Source organism: Hylaeus volcanicus, chromosome 2 (genome assembly GCF_026283585.1).
Source record: "Hylaeus volcanicus isolate JK05 chromosome 2, UHH_iyHylVolc1.0_haploid, whole genome shotgun sequence".
Lineage (NCBI taxonomy): Eukaryota > Metazoa > Arthropoda > Insecta > Hymenoptera > Colletidae > Hylaeus > Hylaeus volcanicus.
The window spans coordinates 14,844,608-14,868,131 of record NC_071977.1 but is presented as its reverse complement, the minus strand read 5'-3'; the positions used below and the strand labels follow the sequence as shown (position 1 = coordinate 14,868,131).

The following is a 23,524-nucleotide window of genomic DNA, read 5'->3' as shown; positions in this document are numbered from 1 at the left end:
GCAATCCGCGATTGTCGGTAGACTAACGAGGCGCGCATGACGGCCTCTTATATTTAGAACAACGCAGAAAGTTTATGACTAATGATGCCGACGAATCCTCCTTGTATTCATCGAGGGCTCTCAGACTTCTAGTATTTCACCTAACTACGTGACTCGAATACCAGTAATCGAACCATTCTTTCTCTTGAAGGGGTAGAATCGTATTCGAGCTAACGGAGTAATTGAACTTACAAGGCTTGGAGAATTGAGAAGAAAGACATTCTCATTCAGATTTCAACACGTTGGAGAATAGATATTGAGTACGGAGGAATTAAATTATCAGAGCGAATAGTATAAAATTTTTTAAATAATAACACCTAAATGGAAATTCTATAAAAATATTATCGACAAGGAAATTTACAATCAAAATTTTTAATAAATCAAAATTTATTGTCTACGCTTGAAAAGGGTAATGCCAACTAAAACGAGGATTTATTATAAATAAATGAATATTACAAATTGATATCCTGATTTTTACTTAATTTATCTAGAAACAGTTGTCTATTATTTTTATTCTTTTTTTTTTACGAGTTTCAAGTATTCAGAGTATTTATGCTCTGCTGAAGCTTTCTGAGAAATAATTCATCCACTTGAATATTCCAATTTGTTAGAGACCTCAAACCTCAACTTCAAATAAGTGCTATCTACTAACAACTTTTTATAAAAATGCTGTTTTGACGGAAATATTAATCCTTCCGAGGTGCCTTGCACCTTATGCCCACACCATATCTAATTCTTGCAATAAGTGCACGTGATTTGCTATTTTTCACTGGGTTTATTTTAATGGCTCTCGCTCGACTGACTCCTACTGGCGATGATGATCGAAACAAAAAAAGAGTTGACGAAAATGGGAGTTACGGAGAGCCACCAGTCCTCGTAGGTTAGTGATCGTGGGTATTAAATCGATCCTATTCACTCAACAAATGCATAGTAATCAACTGTATCATTAAAAATATATTTCAAGTCAATAATCAAGTATAAATATTGACGATATCATAATATAGTATAACAAATAATAACGAAAGAAGGTTTATTTACAGATAGCAATCTGGGTCGTGATTTTATTGAATACAATTTCCATAGATAGTGAAGTCCTATAGGAATAGTGGTTGGTTCAAAGCTCTATGTATAGAAGATGCCTGAGGGGATAGTAGGGAGGCAACTTCAAAGGGGACCATCTGTTTTGAATTTTCTAATAGATACCAGTCTCATGAGTCAAACATAAGATACACAAAGCGTCCAGGAAATTATTTACGAATGCAAGGTCTGCTTCTGGATCCTCGACAAACACTAAGGAAATTTCGCATAAACAAAATTTAGTAGCTCCTTCCGTATCAACGATAGACGATCAGTATAATGAACGAAATTTCATACACCTTTCTATATCAAATATTTTAAGAAATATAATATGCCAAGATATAAAACATAGTAACACAATTAGGAATTTCAAATAGAAAAAGCAAATATTTTTTTATGCGTATAAACATATCTAGACTATGTTCTAATTATCATACATTCCTTGAAGAAAAATTTTAACGATTAAAATTAATCAATCTCAAAAACCTCTTCAAAAATACATATATATCCTACATTTGCTTTTCTTTCCTACTAATTCCTACAGCATCCTAAATTTTATTTTTCTATTCTGAACCACTCATATGATCAATGCAGCAGCCGTCTAAATCCCTAGCAGAGTAACTCCGTAGAGACTCTAATTGCTGGCGGACCAGTTGCTCGATTGTTTACGGTAATCGAAAGGGAAGGAACCGTCCAGTAATCTACTGGGATTGTATCATTCTAGTTCTTCGCAGAATTACTTGGATCCTGCGTCCCAAGGAAAGGACACCCCGCGTGTGTAGGTACATACATGCGTGGGGTATTTCGTTTTCTTCTATTACCAGCCGTCTACTTCGAAAATACGATTCAGATGTCCCGCGGGGCAGCGAAACTGCGATAGGAATTGCCGAAGGAAGTGCGGAAGAGGGTTGGCGTGTCAGATCGTAGGGGGAATAAAATAGAATCGCAACGAAATTGTCTCGAATGTCATTCTAGGCATTTATTTACGCGACGCGCTATTCCCGTCTACAGGAAAGAAATTTCCAGATGGATTGGATTTTTCCAAGGCGAACGTCGAAAGTGGAAAGGTGTAGGAAAAGATAGAAGTTTTGATTTTGAAACGCAATTTTGATAAAAAACAGGGATTTTAACTTGTTGTTTAACCCTTTCGAAGGATTATATTCATGGAAGGGGATGTAAAGATTTGTCGAAGAGGGATTTAGGATTTTGTTTTAATTGTGGAGGATAAATTATTGTAATATATTATATGAATTATATAAATAGGATATACTCAATTCTAATGCTATTTTTAGAAAGTATTATATTTTTTAAAGAAAACTTTGAAAAAATGTGAGTTCCATAATACAAGTTGAACATTTTCATACAATTATACCATTACTTATGCATTTTACACTCTATATATATTATTCTTTTTTGCTTCATGTTCTTTAGTGACAGTTTAAAATGACTTCTCCTGTGCCTGATGAACAGACTGCGGATATTTATGTATTTATGACAGAAATACATAAAATATAAGTAATATATCCCTTTGCAATCGTATTAAATTTAGACATGGATGTCGTACTGGTCGGAATTAATTTCTGAAGAACGAGCAGTGATAATACATGATATGCAAGATTGTAGAGGATAAACAAGATTTGTTAATTCTTTTGTAAAATTTACATATACGTTTACACAATAATGAATTTTAATGTTATGTTCTTATGTCAAAATTATATTTTACAATTCTCCATCATGTAGTATCTTTCGGTAGCTTTCTTTTTGCCATTTGGGAGTATTATTTTGTAAATATCTCGAGGATGTATTTGTAATTACGACATTTAAATGAACAAATTTATAGTTATAAGCGTGTTTTTAATATCAAGTTTCTAATTTAACACGAATTTTTTTGCTTCTATTTAAGTTTAGAATGAAATTCTTAATATTTTGAATCATTAATAAAAAAACTTCTGGCATTGAAAATGCCTTGAATTCAACTTCAAATAACAAAAAAAAAATATACATGTCGAATTGAGTAACCTCCTTCTTTTCGAAGTCGGTTAAAAATACAGAAAAAGTGTAAAATGATATATGGATGAATACAATATAAGATTAGTATGGTTGTTTGCTGTTGTGGCTAAGAGTAGACATATAACCGGAACGGTAACAAAGCTTTGGTGGCTGAGAGTAGACGTACGACCGCAAATGGATAAGCATCATATATGTATACACAGGGTGTCCCAGAATTAGTGTAAGAACCGGAAATGGGGGGTAGCTGAGAAGATTCTGAATCACAATTTCCTTTGCAATAATGTCGGATGTTGCGTCGTTTTTGAATTATTAAAGCAAAACCACCAACCAATTACAGCACGCTCTACTCGGGCGCTGTGATTGGTCGGTGGGTTGTCGTTAATAATTCAAAAACGAAGCACCATCCGACATTATTGCAAAGGAAATTGTGATTCAGAATCTTCTCAGCTACCCCCCATTTCTGGTTCTTACACTAATTCTGGGACACCCAGTATAAATAATATTATGCATAAATATATAAAATATAAGGAACAGCAATTAGAACAAGTACGCATTACAATATTTGGAAAACAAAAGATACTTTAATTACTACTTATATAAAAATGACTTACCATAAATAGCCACAGTCTACTGATAATAGATTTGCAATATTTGATTCTGCATATTCTAAATAATTCTGTTTTCACCATACAGACTACATTATGTACCAATAAATAAACTCCTATAATCTCATTTGTAATTTTGTTCTATATAAAATTATCTGAAAAGTTTAAAAATACTTGACTGCTTTGGGAAATTTAATATATGATGACGTTTAACGAATTACTTCGATCGAATTGAATCACCCAAGGATCCTGGGGATACAGTTTCTCAAGAACCTTGGATAGCGAAATACGACACTGATGGTTCTCCATTCTTTTTCTCGATGGAAACAATTTCGCGGCTATATAAATCGATGAAAATCATCTCGTGAGGTAGTACGCGACAACGAGAATATCGTTCAACTCACTATCATTGGCCAATCGCGACGTGGTATGTAATATTGACGATCTCTGGATTTAGTACTTCTATCGGACGCCCAAGGGAAACCATCCACTAATTGCATACACAATGATTTGCTCAAATTACACTGGCCAATTTCGGCACAATTTTGTGATAGTGTAGTTCTAACAATAACCAAGTCAATAACCAAATATTAATAGACATACGATTTTCAGATTGACTGTCAGATTTCAGTCTTTATTTCATAAAACTTCTTCCGAGCAATATTTCAGATTTATTCATATTTTATGATTTAAACCCAATACCTTTATTTCGATTTACTGAAAATGTATTATGAGAATCAACATATTTTTGTTTAATTAAACTATATTCCAGAAAAATGATATATGAATGCACGAAATATTTTAAACAGGATATTTTAATGAACCATTGAAATAGGACAACCAACATTTTAAAAGGAGCTGAAATTACACACACTAAATAATTCGTTAATATTTAATATCTGAAAAATTAATATCTTCAGTACAGACTATTTTCTTGTATAAATGCGTCCCAGCACAGAGTTATGTTATTGTCTCTTTTATAGGAAGTAGTGAACTCATTTTTAAAGACTTGTATAATGCCTATACAAATGTTGTCAATAAGAATCTTAACACTATAATAACTTGAAATATATACAACTGTGTCTCTATAATTGAAAGGACGGTGAGAAAATAAATGTACCAATACAATTAATTTCCTATCGCAATAATAGCCCTCTAAAAACTAAATAACAAATAATTGAGTAATTTAAAAACAAAAAAATAAATGATACATGAGTTCAGCACGTTCATGTTGTGTAATATCTTAAATGAACATTTGTATTGTGCACTATACCTGAATTGAACATTATCTTAACCAAAATCAATAAGAAATTGTTCGGCACAAGTGTGTCAATATTTATAATAAAGTCATTAATTAAATTATTAAATCACTAAGGAAAACAAATTTCGTGGGATTTGTCTGTAACATAGTTCTCTCATTGGAATGCGAATCAGAGCCCTGGATATTCATCTTCCTGGTTGGATGTCCAATTCGGATTTTCTGAAAATCTTTCTTCTCGGTCAATATCCGAGCGTGCACTGGCTTCTCTCGGTTAGAGTCACAGGAGTCAGAGCTGAGAACTACCTTGCGTGATCGAAATACGAACCAGGAAAATTGTCTTCTTTCTTAGTTGAATTTTATGTCAGGAACTCAAATTTCCACCTGAAATTTAAATTTTCTCAAGTGTAGACTGTGAAGGTCAAGTGTAGGACCAAGTAGTATTATTAATAGAATAATTTTTGAAAACAAAAATATATCCGACTACAATGTCAAATTTTCTTTTGTGAACGTCCCTTTATATATAAAAATAATTTCTATAAAATAATTTAATAATTTAATAATTTTATTATTTTATTATAATTTATATATAAAATTAAATTATATCTTGAAAGTATATGCAATGGAAAAACACGTTAGCTGGACCAGACGCCCACTTTAAGACGGAATTCACGATTTTTAATTTCTTGCCGCTTCCGAAAAGGTTGCATTGTATTTAATATGTTGTATTTAATAATCTAATCAAATTCACCAAGAGCTGGTGAGTAATAATGCATTTTAAATAGAACTTATTTCATACTTTTTAGTAGAGTTTCAATATTTTTCAAAGTCGGTTACATTTTTTTTCCGAAATTATATTTCACACTTTTTAGTGGTAATATACAACTAATAGGTTTCATGCAATAACAATAGTTATGAACAATATATTGTTGGAAATAGCATCATCAGGAATACATATGCAACTAAATGTGAAGGGTTTCATCGCGATCGATTAATTCCTTGCCGATTTACATCAATCAACAGGAATTTTGCAATAACAGTAGTAATAAAGAATCAAAATATTCACAAATTGTTGCAAATGTGATCATCATGGAAGCGTCTCCTACATGATGCAATCGTTCCGATTGATCTACATATCTCGGAGTAATCACATAAAAAGCAAACAAAAAATCTGATTATAATTGAGTAACCATTTACTTTTTTTCGAAATCGGTTAAAAAATTCAGAAACGTTGGTTGTAAATGGGATCATCACACAAACCTGTCCGGCTCAAAATGTAAGGGATTTCATCGATATTGTAGATTTCAGGCCGAACATACGTGAAGTAGTACTTTTTTGCGATAAAAGTGGTATAAAGTGATAAAAAATAAACCAAGGTCAACATTTTTATGGGACCAAGTGGCAGTGATGCTCTACCAGATGCAAAAAGTTTCAATCCGATTGGTCCATCCTCCTTTTCGAACTCGGTTAAAAAGCACAAAATTATATATTGTATAAAATGTTCATTATTTCTAAAGGAATCAAATTAACAAGAAATCTGTGAAATGTAGTTTTAAGGTTCCATTGACTCTAAGACTGTTCCATCGTAAACCCATGGTGAATATTATTAGGTCATTCCACGCCAAATTGATCACTTGTTTTGGTCGATGTCTCGGATTTTGTTCCAAGTGGCACATATTGTAGTTTACGTAAATGTAGAGGGGTGGAGTTAAGTCGTCATTTTGCTTGTTTCGAAACCGTTTGAGAAATACAAGTTTTCAAATATTGTGATTTTTGCCCTTTTTCGTAAAAATGGGTTGTACATTTGAATTTTTTTCTCTGGAACTCCTCATCCTATCGACCTATTTTTTCATTTTAATCAGGAGAGATTGCTCTTCCTGATTATATTTTTATTTGAAGCAGATTTGATTTTTGCAATATTACAAATTATAAATAAATGTTTATTTTGCAAATACCACCTTGAAGTCACGTTTTTAAAAATCCGAAAAAATTATCATTGCATTCCTTGAAGGTTTCTCTACAAAATACAGGGTGATCCGTTCGCTAGTAGACAGAATGGCCAACCATAACAATAGCTGACCGTCACTGTAGACTTTATGACGGTGGCCCCCGAAACGAAAACGGCTGTATGGGAGAAAATGTGTGCCGAGGGACATTTCCTCTCGGTACACACATTTTCACCCATACAGCCGCTTTCGTTTCGGGGCCACCGTCATAAAGTCTACAATGACGGTCGGCTATTGTTGTGGTTGTCTATTCTGTCTACTAGCGAGCGGATCACCCTGTAGTTAAGTTCCATTCGTAATAAAATATTAAAGACAGCCGCCTCATACCAAATCTGCTAGCTGACTGAGCGGTTCGCTATTATGGGACAAACCGCCTATATTCAAAATTTGTTTGCGGTCTTACTTGACGTGTCACCGGAATCTAGTCCAACGATTTTGTAAAAAATACTTTAAGGCGCATGATGAGTTGGAAGATACCCAACTCTAACTTTGAAATATTGATCTCCAAACAATAGTAATATTCGTGTGCCACCTAACTAATTCATCTTGAAATCTTTTAAACCAATAAGTTCTGCATCTGCTTCTGGTTTTCAGCTTTCTCTGCCTCTGAGGTCTAACTTTTTTCAGACCTCGCTCAGATAGTAGCAAATTACGTGTTTCCACGCCTGATAATTATGCCGCGAGGCGCGAGATCATGCAGTCACGTGCACTCCACTTCCCTTAATGACGAAACACGCCGAAAGCTCGCTACGGTATCCGTTTACAGACATTCCACGCGCATTAAGCGTGATTTATTATGTAGTATATGAGCGTTTTCACGGCTGGCGACCGTCAACGTTTCGCCTTTATACGCTGAGATAGCGTTCAACGCGCGCGACAAGGCGCCGTAAAAAAAGAAAAAGAAGTTACGTTGGAAGAAAAATGTACGTTTGAAAAATGATATTACTGGGCTTGATCCTCGGCTACAAGACGTCTCGATGGAACTTTGATAAATCATCTCGAGCGCTTCTTTGACGATTCTATTGCAGTTGCGCGATACAACGCAATATCGGGAAAAGAACCGACGGCGACGTTTCGCGGAAATACGACGTTCCGAGGAGGCAAACTGATAATTTCAGATCAAAAGAGTTGACTTTTGGTCCGTTTTCTAGGAGGAGTTAACTCGAGCGTGTTAAATGAATTCTGTTGCACAATTCGAAAAATGGATGTGTCTATGGAGTAAAAAGAATAGTAAATGTCGAGGTACATTGGTAATACAAAATATTAATGAATATGTTTATATAAAAGTTACATCGAGTTTATACTCTTAGTGCAGTTGGCATATTTACGATACATTAGAGAATAAACTCAATATATAATTGAATATTATTATTTATATTTATAATTATGATCTATAATTGAATAATTTATATTTTAAGATTGTTTTTGAACACTGAATTAAGATTTCGATATTTACTTTATCTATATACAAACTACTATTGACAAACTACATTTTCGACAAGTGGTATTGCGCGCTTTTGGCCATTTTTACGTGGACACAATGCGACGTGTCATGCGTTCCAACAGTCCGATCGTTGCGCTGCGACTATTCACATGCGAACAGAAAGTGCCCAATATCAATCCCATAAAAATGATACCATGAAGTATAAAACAAAACTATATTTTAAACTGAATGCATATATAAAAATAAATTTTATAAGCAACAATGGTCAAACAGTTCTCCAAATTAATATCCAGAATAGAACTTTGCTGTCCAAACCAAAAAAGGTTCATGTAATAAACACAAAGAAATTCTATTCATCCACTACCCTAGTTAATATTAAGTTAAAAGTAATATTAATTCATTTAAATCCCGAATAGTATTCCAAACTAATATCCAGAATAGAACATTGGTGTTTAAATTCCACACCACCAAACGAAAGTACCTATCTAATAAACACAAATAAGTTCTATTCATCCACCATCAAAATCAAATTTCGTTCATCCCTGACCCTATCATCGCGACATAATAATTTGTTTACGCTAGAATTTCTGTGGCCTCGTTTCGAAGCCCACGGACAGAGCGTCATAATTTATTTCTTGCGCGTTTTCGTCAACGCAGGAAAACAAAACAATCGTGGGAGAAGATTAGAATTTCTAAAAAGTGGTAAACAGAATTTAGCGTCGGAGGGTCGGAGGTTGCGGAGGGTTGTGCGAATGTTGCCTCGTGTTTCATCCCCTGTGCTGTGTACAGTGCGCCGCAATTTTCCGTTTGCTTCTCTCTAACGAAGAATAATGGAATTTGCTCCGTAGGATGCTACGGCGTTCCCAACTGAAAATCCACCCCTTTTACAGAGCGTCGATGTGAGCTATTTGTACACACTGTGCGATTGCGGGAACGGTACGCCTCGACTGCGAATTATGGCTGGGTAGGCGTACGAATAGTTAGGAGCGAACCGCGACGAACATTTTCAATTTAACGCGCGTGAATATTGGATGAAGTCATTCCCGCTGATTCCCACCGCATCGACCGTATAACCTTCTCAGAGGACGTTGGTATTAACTTTAAATATTATTATAAAACGTATTTCAACTCTTATTCTCGCCGTGTGCTCTCAAATTATGGGAGAAAGAAGATGCTGTTTTAAAATGAACTATAAAAATTAATCTTGCTCTATATTGGTGGATTATAATTAATTTTGTTCATTTGTACTGATAATCGGAGAGAGTCAATATTACAATTTTGTTATTACCCTTTTACAATTTCTTTTAATTCATAATAAAATGGGTTAAGCTTAAGAAAGTGGGGTACCCAAAATCGGGTTGATTTTGTTATCATTGGTAGCCCCTTGACCTGGCGATTACAGTGGTGGCCATTTTTATCCTTAACTACCCCCCCCCCCAACCCCCACCCAGGGATCAAAAACTGAAATGATTCAAAAAGTGGTTTTTGCACTGATCTCGATGAATACATCATTCCCAACTTTTTAGTGAAAACGCTGCTGGTCGTCGTCCACACACGCGACACCCACATCGATCAAACTTGCTAGTTGGCTCCAAGAGCCAGTTGTACATTTTCTGGTAATAAAAAAAAATTCCCAACACTTTTTTCCGTGCAGGAACATCAGTTTTGGACCAGACGAAAGGTGTAAGATCCGGTACTCCGCTCGACCTTCGTGTAGACAGTACGTACATTAACGGTATTCGATATTGCCACCCCCACCAAAAATTACCCCAAACCTACTCAGACAGTAGATTTCAGGCCTGGTGTTATGATGTTCCTTCACGTAAATAAAAAGTTGGAAATGACATACTCACCGAGATCGGTCCAAAAAAGCACTTCTTGAACCATTTCAGTTTTTGACCTCTGAGGAGAGGGGGATGGGTGGGTTAAAACCAGGTCAAAGGCTATCTACGATGAAAAAAGTTAGCTCGATCGGAGCGTACCCATTTTCTTAAACCCAACCATAAAATATATTTCAACCCCCCCTTTCTGCCATTCAGTTTTATATTATGGAAGGAAGAAGATGCTGTTTCAAAGTGAACATTAAAAATTAATTTTGCTTTATATTGATGGATAGTAATCAAATTTAATATGTCAATATTACAATTTTTTTATTTTTACTTTGTAATTTCTTTGTACTCGTTTGGAACATTTTGAAAATTGTGACCTATGCATATGGTAAGGTCGAGTACCTCTTTCGTGAGGTACCTATCCCCCCATTAGTGTTTCAGAGCTGATTTTAATTGAAATATGAAAATACTTTTGTAGTATAGTACGCAGTACAGGTGTAGTAACTTTTGTAAAGCCAGCAATTCAGGATCGACTTGAAAAATTTCTGTTTGGGCTCTAAGACCTTCGAGACCCAGGTTCCATAATGAGGGTAGAAATTAATAATAGCAAACCACATTGAAACCCAGGCTCTGTTGTCAAAACTGGCGAGTTCTTTTGAAATGTTTAAAACTAACAAGGAAACATATCAAAGGGAGAATTCTGTCTTCTCATTATCAATGCGACTCTATTGATACAGAATGTAAAAATAACGCCATACTAATTGTCGAAAAATCACATATGCACTAAAAAGCTTATAATAAAGATCTGAAGATTTATACATTTATTTAGACCATCCCCCTTGTAGAATCAAATTGTAATTGCAATTCTGTGACTCGCCGATCATCCTGTGTTAATTTTTGTAACATACACAATTCATTACATGCCACTAATCAAGAATAATTATTAATCCTTTTTCTGCTATGAATCAATATTTAATAACAAAAGTTTCTTTTTTCGGTACTCGTATATTCTATATTCCAGAATTCCTAACTGTCACAGATTTCATGAGGTTTTTAGAAATAACCAGTCTGATCATTCCTCGCATAACCAGCTATCCGCCAGCTGCCATTTACTTCCAAGTCTTTCAGAGAAACTCTCGAATCAATCTCACAGATTGCAAAGTTCTCGAGCGCAAGTAGCGCATACTTGTTGCAGCTTCGGTTATTCATTCTGTTTCTCTTTGTAGGAGCTCGTCTACCGTGAAATAATCTCTTGAATCTTGTTCTTGGGGCACTTTTCCTTTGTGCTCGTCGGTAGTTGCCTTCAATTACTCTTTTCGTGAGTAACAGGCCGCGAACGGCTTAGAAGCGCATTTCGGGAGATGAGCACGGAGATTCTTAAGAGATCCAACTCGCATTATAATAACTGCGTGATGTTAGAGATTTATTATTAGGAAAACTACCGTGTATAATTATTTGGAATTTTGCGAGCATGTTTACGTATATTTCGTCGAGCTACGGTAACTTTTTCAGAAATAAATAAATGATTTTGTTGAAGTAATTCATTTTTAAATGGACGCGTATGGAATGGTAATTCGTTTTAGTGATTCTAAACGAAAAAATCGAACAGTTTTTGTTGCACAAAAATAATTGGTATTTTCGGCGTTTGCCAGTTACTTGAATTTAAGGGGAGAAGCGGAATAATTAATATAATTAATAACTGTATTATCTGATCGCAGCGAATTAGTCGCTTTTATATTTTAAGGTATTTCGTATACAACAAACGACGCGTCTTGTTTTCAATCACCGAACGAACTGAACTTGAAATTCCACAATTACATAATACACATTTACATAATAAGACACAAAAGGAATGATTAAATATTCTATTCTTTAGATGGAACTTCGAGTGTCTTTGCTTCATTTCATAAGCCCAACATAGTTCAAATACATTGTTTCAATGTAATACTGAACAGTTTTTTTATTTGAAACAAATATGATAAAAATAGGAAAATTAGAAAATAGAAAATAGTATAGGACACTAAAAAACTAATTCTATTTCTCACCAAATATTGTTACTTTGTCAAGCAAAAAAAATAAAATGTCAAGCTTTACATGAACATTTACTTCAATTCCATAAATAAAAATGCTGTTTCTTAATCCAAACAAAATTGTTTTCTTGTCTGAAAATTTAAGAAAATGTGAACAGATGGGAATCAATTTTTTTCCCATTACCAGAGTAGACATATTCCTTAAATGGTTCTCCTTTCGAAACAAATGCCCCGTCCCTCGGATAATTAATGACCAGAAATGTCAGATAAAACTCTTTTACGTCGCCACGATACTCGCCCATCGTGATACAACTTAGGAAGGCGGTACACAAAATTAATTGACGTTCTATTAATGTGCTGCTGTGTTGCTGGCGATGAATTTGTGATTAATAGCGACAGCATGATCTGTAACCAAGGATCTTGGAGCAATGTTTGAGCATAATGGACTTGGACCGGGGCTATTATCTAACCAAGACCTAATCATATTAACGTCTGACTAACAAGGAACGTCCGTGATATGCTCTAACCCTTAACTTCGATGAAATTTGACAGACATCTAAGACAGTCGAAAACGGGGTATATTATATTTTAATTTCTATTAATTACTTCAAGTGGTAATAAAGTTTATTATAAATTCAAAATCATAAGAATATTTCAATTGAGAAGCAAATAAATAATGTAATGTAATGTATTTTAATTGTATTAAAATACAGTTATTTATTTGCTTCCCAATTGAAATATTCTTATTTGAATATGTACTACCATACAGGGTGAGCCGTGTAGAGTGTTACAAGCTATTTTTTTTGAAAATTATTAGTGATATCGACGAGATTTTTTCAGTATTGTAGGTTACGCTAGGCCCTTTCATGTGATGTATGGAATATTGCTGGATAGCTTACCAGTGGGGCCGTGACACAACGATTTCAAAGTTTACTTTAGAGATGCAGTCTAGTGAAGGGAAGTTACTACACATTTTCTGAAAAAAAATGGATTTTTTAAATTTCTTTTTTATTAAAATCTAATCTTTTCTGAATCTATTGGTGTTAATTTTGTAATTTTCCAATATTTAGAAATGGCAAAAAAAATTATTGAAAAAAATTTTCAAAAAAATTGGATTCTTGTTGTTTTTCTTTATTATTCTTAGATTGAAATCATTGACAGTACTAAATACATTATAACGCACATATTCTAGAGATAAGTAATTTGGTATTTTTTCTATTGGTGTTGGAGGGACCTAAGGCGTAAATCACATTTTTTGTTAATTTTTTTGCATTTCCTGAAAAATCGTACTTCTTGGTCTTTCGGTACCAATTACTCAGGCTACAGTGTACCTATCTCATCCGTACTTATTTTGTTTGACGCAGAATCGCCTTATCTACAGAACAGTGCAGGCGGTTTGTTAAAATTGCATGTAGTTAAACGAATAAAAAATACAAAATGTGCGGAAAAAAAACAAAACTTTTTTTTCAGTCGTCCTGTTTTAAAAAAAATTTTTTTTTAACTCATCACTGTTTAGACTCATCGTAGTTAAGACTTTATAGAATAACCTGAAAAAAGGTTGGGTACGATCGGATAAGACAGCTGCGAAAAATGTACCGAAAGTTGTCAAATTTTACTTACAATTAGTAAAAAACAGTTGGTAGTGTCCCCCTTAAGGAGTTGCTTGATAGGAATATATTATCAGTAAAGAATAGAAATCAACATTTATAATGATATAGAACATATTTCTAGGTGCAAAAAACCTATTATAAAATAATATATCTTGCTCTAATGAATTAGAACGTGTGTTTCATATGATTTCATTAAAAGTTTTATTCAAACGTCAACACCGAATTCACGCAATTATTCTCAGTGCTTTTATTTTTACACCAGTTTTCTTTCTACCTAAAAATTGCCGAAAATATTGAAATTTATTCGTCGAGGTAAATATTCAAATTAGTGGTGTATCGATATTTAGTATAAAACGTGTGTGTAGTACCCGGCAAATTTAAATTAATTTGCATGTATTGGAATTTTGATCGCGATGGGCATTGGGCACTGCCGGTTTTAAATTTTCCTAAAAGGTATTAATCGCATTCTGTTGCTTTTCCGTTCTTGTCGCTGATTAATGTTTACGTAATAATTAATAATTAATTGCTCGTTTGTATTATATTTAACATAATAAAAGAGGCATGGAATATTTATCGCACAGAGAATAGAAATAAATAAAAGAGTGGAGATGCATCGTGGGTTGAGCTCATTTTTATTTATTGACAGTTTACGTTCTTCGCTGGCAAAGTTGCCAACGCTTGCATCGATCAAAAAACTGAAAATCACATCTCATCAATCACTGCCAGGAATAGATCAGTAAATTGGGAGACAATGAAATGCAATTTCATTGAATGTCATATGGATGTATGAAAAGTGGAACAACCATTTGTTTTCCTCGTTGATTTATCTTCTGGCTATATTTAAAATTCACGAAACTGTTCAATCGTCGTCCAACGCTCGAAAGGCCGATTCTATTTGTAACGGTAGACTACAGTAGTAAACAGAAAATGAGACGAATCAAATATTCGCTTATAGCTTGACAGGTGTTTGAAAACTGAGCTAAACTGTTGTTTTCTAGTTTCGGAATTCTTGGTTGGGTTTACTTGATCTGGCTAGGTCGACGTCTGAGCGAAGTAGATGAGGTTAAGTTTACATTTACCGAGTTAGATCCACATCTGACTACGCCAGATAGGGTTAGGTCGGCCTTTGATCGCGTTAAATAAAGTTAGGTATACATCTAACCTCGCTAGATAGGGTTAGGTCTGCGTTAGGTCTATGTCTTACTACGATAGATAATAATCGAATCTGGTGGTGTAAACAAAACCATGTAAATGAGAGTGAAACAAAACTGGTAGAACATTCAATAACAGACTCATGAATGTTTTGAAAAAGAAGTATGCAGGTATTTTCTGCTTACTCGAAAAATTTAAAATTATATCTGACAAATCTAGATCTTTGTTCGCTGTTTTTACAAAAACACAATTATTGAAGAGCGGTCTCAAAATTCCTTGAATCAAGAGAACCTAAAATAAATCTACAATGTACATCGACGTGAAGTTTAGACAGTGAGCTTTTACAACAAAATTAATATAAATAAAAAATTAATATAAATTAACAAAAATAAATGATATTAACAAAAATAATAGAAGGTATACCATCATTTAAGGTTGATTGTGTTAACGTTTGGTACTGTGTCAGGAGAAGTCGGAAGATTTATTGTCGAGACTGCTACACAATGAAGAGAAGATTTAAAGTCTCGTTGGAATGCATTTCTAGCTAAAGCGAAACCGTATATTATGCAGAATAGACTTGCTAATATGTTCGATTCGGTTCAAAGTGGCTTCAATCTTGAAATACGCTCTGGAAGAACCGTAGCGATAAAAGAAATAAAGACAATTCATGGAAACGTTCCAGCTATATCACCTAGGATGCACAGTTACATCTATTATTCAAGAGACAGTCTTTGACGATGAGAAATTATTATCATCACTCAAGAGCTGGGTAAATTTAAAAAGAAGAACATGTCAAATGCTACTCTTTAAAATATCAAAGTTTATATATTGGATAAAATGTATTCTCTAATGCAACACAAACTAAATATACAGGGTATTCAAAAAAAAGCATTCAATATTTATATGGCGTATAGGGCACACTGTACTGAGTAAAAAAACTTTAGTAAACATAGGTCCAAAGGTCAACCGTTTCTGAGATATAAACATTTTTGTTTGCTAGTCTCATGATTGACTTACTTGATTGCATCGCATGCGATGTTTATGTCAGTGTTTATAACTTGCGTTCGGAATGTTCCCATTCAAGTGCCGACAATTTCGTCAATTTCATTTTTTCAATTTCGTGTACAGAAATGAGCGGTGGACACGTGGAAAATCTTCTATAAATATAAAAAACCCAGTAGTAAGTCAATCATGATACTAGCAAACAAAAATGTTTATATCTCAGAAACGGTTGACCTTTGGACCTATGTTTACTAAAGCTTTTTTACTCAGTACAGTGTGCCCTATACGCCATATAAATATTGAATGCTTTCTTTGAACACCTTGTAGAAATAAAAGCGATATTCATTAATAATTTCGTAACTTTGCTTACACACATTTCCGATTGAGGAAGTGTCCACGTACTCATGGGTGCAGGTAGCTAATGTATAGACTGCATCTTTATAAATATTGCTTTATATTCTTTACTGATAATAAATTCGCAACAAGCAACTCCTGAAGTAGCTTGCTCGGAAAATGAATTTGCTTAAAGCTGAATAAATGGCAAAAGGAAGAAAGGAATTTCAAGTTTGAGTGTACTCGAGGAGAGAGTGTTTCTTGAAAGTAATTTATCGGCCAAAGAACGCAACGTAGTGAGCTTGACGAAACGTTTACAAGCCGTCCCCGTTCCCAAAGCAGCCCCGAATGTCTCAAAGGCCTCGATCAATCTCGAGAGCCATTCAAGTTTCAACAGAACTCGAAGCACCGTTGACCCCTCTCTATCGGTATGATTCTTTGAGGGAAACAATAAAGAGCAAGAAGGGATACAGGCGGTTTCAAGCAGGGAAACTTGTATTGATCTACCGTGTTGCTCTTCGTGGCTGAGAGGGGCGTGTTGATTCAACCTTCTGAAAACGCAGCTGATGGCTTCCTCCATTTTGCATTTTCAGAAGAATATCAGCTCGACGAAAATAATATTATTTCTCGACATTTTCTAACATTTTGTTTCTATGTACGAGGTCTGTCCAGAAAGTATCCGACCTTGTGCTTTAACATTTTATCTGAATGTGCTACTGTTTAAAATTGTTGAATATTTAGCTAAATAAAGGGGACATTGAATAGATTTAGCTTTTTCTTCTACTGCAGCACAAGTTCGGATACTTTCCGGACGGACCTCGTAATTAGAAATGAAATAATTTAGCATTTATGGTGGTACTCAGAGCCGCCACGTGGGTAAGAGGCGCCTGTGTGCAAGAAAAATTTAGCGCCCTTTTCCATGATACATGATTGGTAAATTACAACAAATATACATTATACATTATATAATTATTTGCATATTAACCCTCCGAGCTTTGGCTGCCACAAAATTTTCAATTAAATCACTAATATTTAATGTATATAGAATGTCATTCTCAATAGATATAATCGAAAAATCAGTTAATCGTTCTTGACACATTGTAGAACGTAAATAATTCTTAATCATTCTTAATTTGGAAAAACGCCTTTCTCCGGAAGCTACCGAAACAGGCAAAGTTAAATAAATTAAGTTCACCACTGTATGACAGTAAATTCAAAGATTTCTTACAATTTCAGATAACTCTATTTTAACTTTCAAAATACCGACAATCGAGATTGTCAATATTACATATTATTTTCAAGCATTAACGATTTTGCAGACAACCTTTCGGCAGCTGGACAAGCTAGCTCACCCCCGTCCGGTTCTTACCTCTTCCGAGCAGTTTAAGCTCTCGGTGATCGAATGATTCATTACACCTTAATCATAATGCATAAAAAGTACAGAAATTCTTGTGGCGATATGACGCTCCTTCGGAGAAGCGCCCGTGTGCGGTGCACAACCTGCACAACCGTCGTGGCGGCCCTGGTGGTACTTATTTTTGCATCCTCTTTAAAATTCATCGGTCCTATTCAGATCTATTTTCGTTAACATTTCTCCTTCAGGATTAATTAATTTAATTCCTACCTGAAAATCCTTGTCACCCATATGTGGGTGACGTGGCATCCACATATTAATGGTTCCTTTCTTCAAGTCTATTCTGTTGTTTTCCATTGATACCTACATAGTATTGCCAACAAAAATATTTCAGTCCTATTTACGATGACAATCGCGAAAAAGAATTGGAAGCAACAGACTTAAGAAGAAGGAAATAAATTTTAATATAAATATAAATTGATTTCTTTGTTCTCCTTTCTTACTAGTTAAGTTAAGCTTTTTTTTTAAAGCAAGGATAATAGTTTCAGTTCACACTTTTCAATTCAATCACATTTTTTATTCAGCAGTAGTATATTCAGCAGATTATCATTTCTAATATTCTTCACACCTGCAACGAATAATTTCTTTCTTTTAAATCCCATCGATTCACTCTTCCTTCGAATCTTCACATGTCCTATGTTTAAGTTTTCTCAACGTATTTTCCAAAAAACACCCACTTGTGAATTCAAATGCCGCGGTTCCTGTATTTCGTATTGTACATAAACATCTGCCAGCATTATATCGTCCCTCTGCGCCTCCCACATCCCAAAGGAGCAAGAACAAGATAGAGAAAAAAGAGGCCTTCGCATTGCTCCCCGTAGCTCAATTCTCCTTTTTATAGGGTCATTTCATAAGTCTTTGCATGTATTCACTCAAGTACCTCGAGTTCATGGAAAATATATTCAGACGCACAAATAATACTAAAGGAACAATTATTGATCATCTTCTTGTATTACTTCTGAATGATCTTCATTATCTCAAATCATAATGAAAATCGTAATTGTTGGCGCAGTGAGGAAAAACACACTAGTTAGGAGTAATAAATGGGTTATATATTTGTTAAGTACACGTAGTTATGAAAAGGTATATGAAAATATATATGTATTAGGTTGTCCGGAAAGTTCTTTTCGTTCTTTTAATAGAAGATAAATGTAAAATATATTTTTTTCTGCGTTCCTTTCCTAAATAATATATGATCCTTTCTCTTCTACCATCTTTTGCCATCTCTCCGGGAGCCTCATAATGCCAGTTTTCCAAAATTCTTTTGGCTTACTTTTAAAATATTCTTCGAGGCCGTTTTTCACTTCGTTTATCGTTTTGAATTTTCGATTGCGGAGAAAATTCTTTAGAGAGAGGAACAAATAATAGTCCGATGGTGCAAGGTCAGGAGAATATGGAGGATGTAGTAAAACATCCCAATCAAACTCTAGAAGTTTTGTTCGTACCGCTAAAGAAACGTGTGGCCTCGCGTTATCGTGGTGGAACACGACGCCACGTCTATTCACCAGTTCGGGACGTTTTGTGGTAACGGCTTCCTTTAGTTTTTCTAGTTGGGTGCAATATTTTTCACTATTGATCGTTTGCCCTTCTGGAAGTAACTCGTAATAAAGAATACCCTTCCAGTCCCACCAAATTGAAACCAGTACTTTCTTCGGGTGAAGTTCAGGTCTTGCTACCATTGGAGGACACTTATCTTGACTCGACCAAGATCGCTTGCGCGTAGTATTGTCGTAGAGAATCCAACTTTCATCCCCAGTAATTAATTTTTTTACAAATGGTTCTCTTTTGTTCCGTTGAATCAGCAAATCGCATGTCGAAATTCGATTCAGGAGATTGCTCTCCATCAGTTGATGGGGGCCCACACTTCGTAGCGATTAACGTACCCAAGCTTTGTTAAATGCTCATGAATCGTTGTTCGCGGAATGTTTACAGCATCTGCTATCTCACGAACACAAGATCTTGGGTTTTCATCGAGATAGGCCTTGATAAGGTCAGTATCAGTGGTGGATGGACGTCCGCTACGATCTTCATCTTTCAGATTAAAATTTTCGGCTCTAAACCTCTTAAACCAATTCCGAACTGTTTGAACAGTTATAGACCGATCACCATAAACTTCATAAACCTCGTTTGCAGTGTTTTTAGGCGTACTGCCTATTTTAAAGCAGTGAAACATAACGTGACGAAAATGCATCTTTTGGTCTTCCATCTTTCACCACGCAAAAAACACTCGATACACTTTTTACTAACGTCGAGAACTGTTCTCTTGCCTTACCAGAGGATAACTAATGATCACACGATTGACGGTAGAGTGATCTGGTGGTTTGTTTACTTAAGCAGAACGAGATAAAGCCCCGAGCGGTGGGCGCGAAAAGAACTTTCCGGACGACCTAATATTATAGATTATTAACATTAATGAGATCAACGTATAATTTGTTACATTGCAACACGCGGCGCACACAGCAAGCAAGCAAGCTTAAACAGGAACAGCGCCGCCCAACGGTGGGCCTCTGTAACACGCGTTTTCATCTGTTTGACGCGCGCTAATTATAATTACTCTACACTAATTGTTACGCCACCACGTAAAGGGCTGTTCATTAATTATTTAAAGGTGTCGAGAGGGAGAGAGGGCTTAAAGAATCTCTACATGATCTTACTTTTAGGGAAGAAAGGTAAAAGTCTTCTTACGTAATATTTTACTACGAGTCGAAATTCGCCTGGCAGCGATTGATTTGTTTTCTTACTTTAAGATTGTTTCAAATCTTACTATTGAATTATGCGCTTTATTACATTACGGATTAGTGACATGCTACGCTGTCACTACCTACTGAAAGAATATGCAATACTTCCTCTTCCTGTTTCGTTTTTCTAACGTGTGCCATGTGCAATATATATAAAACTTATTTCTTTAATTTGCTCATATATTCTTTCATAGGTATATATTTTTTCGTTTCTTATAGATATTGTAATTTCATTTCTCTGTAATTAATATATACAATTTAATAAGAAGAGTCTGTGGAGTAATAATTTATTGATTCAAGATCCAAACACGTTTTCCTAACCTCAGAAATTAACTTTAAAACTTGCTTTTAATTACAATAACGATTTTTCAAAGACTATATAATTATTATTTTTTAAATAAAAATCTTGTATTTATGTCAAATAATGTGATTTAATGAAAATGAACCTATTTTAACGACATTTAACTATTTAACGTTTTTTAAGAAAACTTTAGATAAAATCTTATATAAGAAGGGGGATGGGTCCGAGAAACCTAGTAACCATACATGAGGGGGGAGGGGGAGGGGGAGGGGGCAAAAAATTGCCAAAATCGTCGTTACGTAATTAATAAATGGCCTCTAACGGCGTCGATTAAAAGTTTGCGTCGATAGCGTATATGTTTCACGAATAAATTATCACGCAACGGTCGGAGGAACGGAACTTCCTTAATCAAGGGGAAACGAGAATCGGGGCACGGTTAACCGTCGTTTTTCGTTTTAATTGCAGGCTTTATTGCATTCTGGAAGTGTGCGAAGTAAGTCAAGCGGAAGTTTCCACTGGACGTGGCGGCAGTTCGCAGAGCTAACAGTGGGTGGATTAGTAGGGGAAATAATAACGAAACGTTGCTCAAAGTATTGAGTCGTTTTCATCCATTTAACCATAGCGACTTTTGATCTAATGGAAACATAAAGGCGACCTTTTATGTCTACTTTGAAGAATCATGAATAATATTATTTGATTTTCATGTCATTAATTGAATAATTACTTTTAATATATGCACGTTTGCTTTTATAGTTATTCTCATAAATATTTGTGCCTCCTATATCTGTTGAAAACAGTCTAAATTAAACGATACGAGCATTGATATTTCCAAATCAATTTTTCATTACAAATATATACATGTGTAAAGTTTCTTCGTGTAAATATTTATAACGAAACATTTTTGGAAATATCAAACTTATTTTATTTAAACAAGTTTATTTAATAGACGTAGAGGGAACGAGCATTAATGGTACTGCCTGTATAGAAAAATTTTACCATTATCTACAATCACGATACTCTATAGAATTTAAAAATATGCAATATTAAAAATCGATTTACAAATCAAAATTGCTTTGGTTGTGTGTACTCGATTAAAACATCTTAAAATTCATTTAAAATTCATCTCTCAAGAGCCCAGAAAATCAGCTGGACCATTTAAAAACTTAATTGCTTTTTACACATAATATTAAAACAATAATATTTAACAAACACTTATAATCGAACCTTTGTCGAAAAACACTACCTGCAGAAAGAAACAAAGTAACAATATACGACAAATTAAATTTCTATTCGAATATCAACACCAGAAGACAACGTTGAGAAAATGAAATTTTTACGTGCAATTTGCCACCGTGATATCGATTTGTAATCGAGATACGACCGATCACACCCACGGGATAAATAAAACTTTCGCGTAACACTGGAGTAATGTAATTTCACGCGTGTTGCATCACCGTCAGAGTTTGAATTCTATTCGTTGTTTTTTTTTTTGGTGTAGACTTTTATTAAAAACAAAGACAAGCTAGGTCGAGCGACGAATATGCGTGCGTGACGTTCCAACTCGAATTGGAATTTTGCAACAGTAATTGGCACTGCGTGGGTCGAAATGACTTGCACCGTTCCGTGCAGAGTTAGTCTTGGTTGACTAACAAGTGGCAATTATTAGCACGGTGAAACATTGATTAACGTGCGACTTCTTCGTTATTTTGGAGGTTTAGACGTCTCTACGCTTATTTGATTTCATATTTTTGAATTTAGCTACTCTATTACCAACCTTCTCGTAATTTACCATTTTTTTGTTAAAACTCTTCGCACTTAATTGTTAATGGCAAATGGGAGCCTCCTGTTATCATAATGTTCGTATGTGAATAGGTGCAGCGCTGCGGGTTATCATAAGCGCAAAAATGTAGTTATCATAAGTGGAGAAATCTTCATAAACGCAAAAAGTTCACCTACTGGCAACGTCGCAGACTACGTTCCTCCAAATCCTAAATCCGTAAGGTTAAGAGAGAAGGATAATAAAAGAATAAAACATTTGTTGTTACTGTAAAAAGTGGTATATTTAGAAGAATATATATAAAAATGGAAAACCTTACGTTTAGGAGAGGCAGCTCTGATGACCTTGACCTTTATATATGTTGTCAAGGCCACACCCCTAAGTAGTATCCAAGAGGTTTTAGCCGCCGCTCGTTTTTTATTAAAAAGTTATTAGTATATGAAAACCAAACAATAGATCGATAATGAATAGACAATTACTGTGCTGATGATTACATAGCTTGTATCATGCACGATCTTTATTCGTACAGTACAAGAAAACGGGGATTTGGGATCGAAGCTCCCACTTATGCGTACTGCAGCGCACCTCGCAGGTGTGTACAAAATTACATGGTATGAGGGATGTATATTGTCTTGAGGAGGATTGAGGGGCAGCAGGCCCAGCTCAGCAGAGGGTCTGGAGGGCGCAGCCCCCAGCATACGTATAGTTTCGAGGCGTATGCTTTCAGCCGAAAAATCTTTCACAAAATTTAAAAAGCTGTTACGAGCCGAGGGCTGAGAGGCTTGTTTCGCCTGCGAAGCCGAGGATAGTTGTTGTTTTGGACAATTTTTGTTAATGGGGATGTGCGTTGGTGGACGTACCTACGCATGGCTAATGTAGGGTTGTCACTAGGAGGGTGG

General features: G+C 35.0%; 1 protein-coding gene and 1 pseudogene across 3 annotated transcripts in view; one reads left to right on the top strand and one right to left on the bottom strand.

The window, feature by feature from the left end:
* The window catches only part of LOC128872057 (slit homolog 3 protein), a 375,401-nt gene that overhangs the window by 168,608 nt on the left and 183,269 nt on the right, over window positions 1-23,524 (top strand). The window lies entirely within an intron of this gene.
* On the bottom strand, window positions 19,482-20,015 carry LOC128884898 (histone-lysine N-methyltransferase SETMAR-like; annotated as a pseudogene).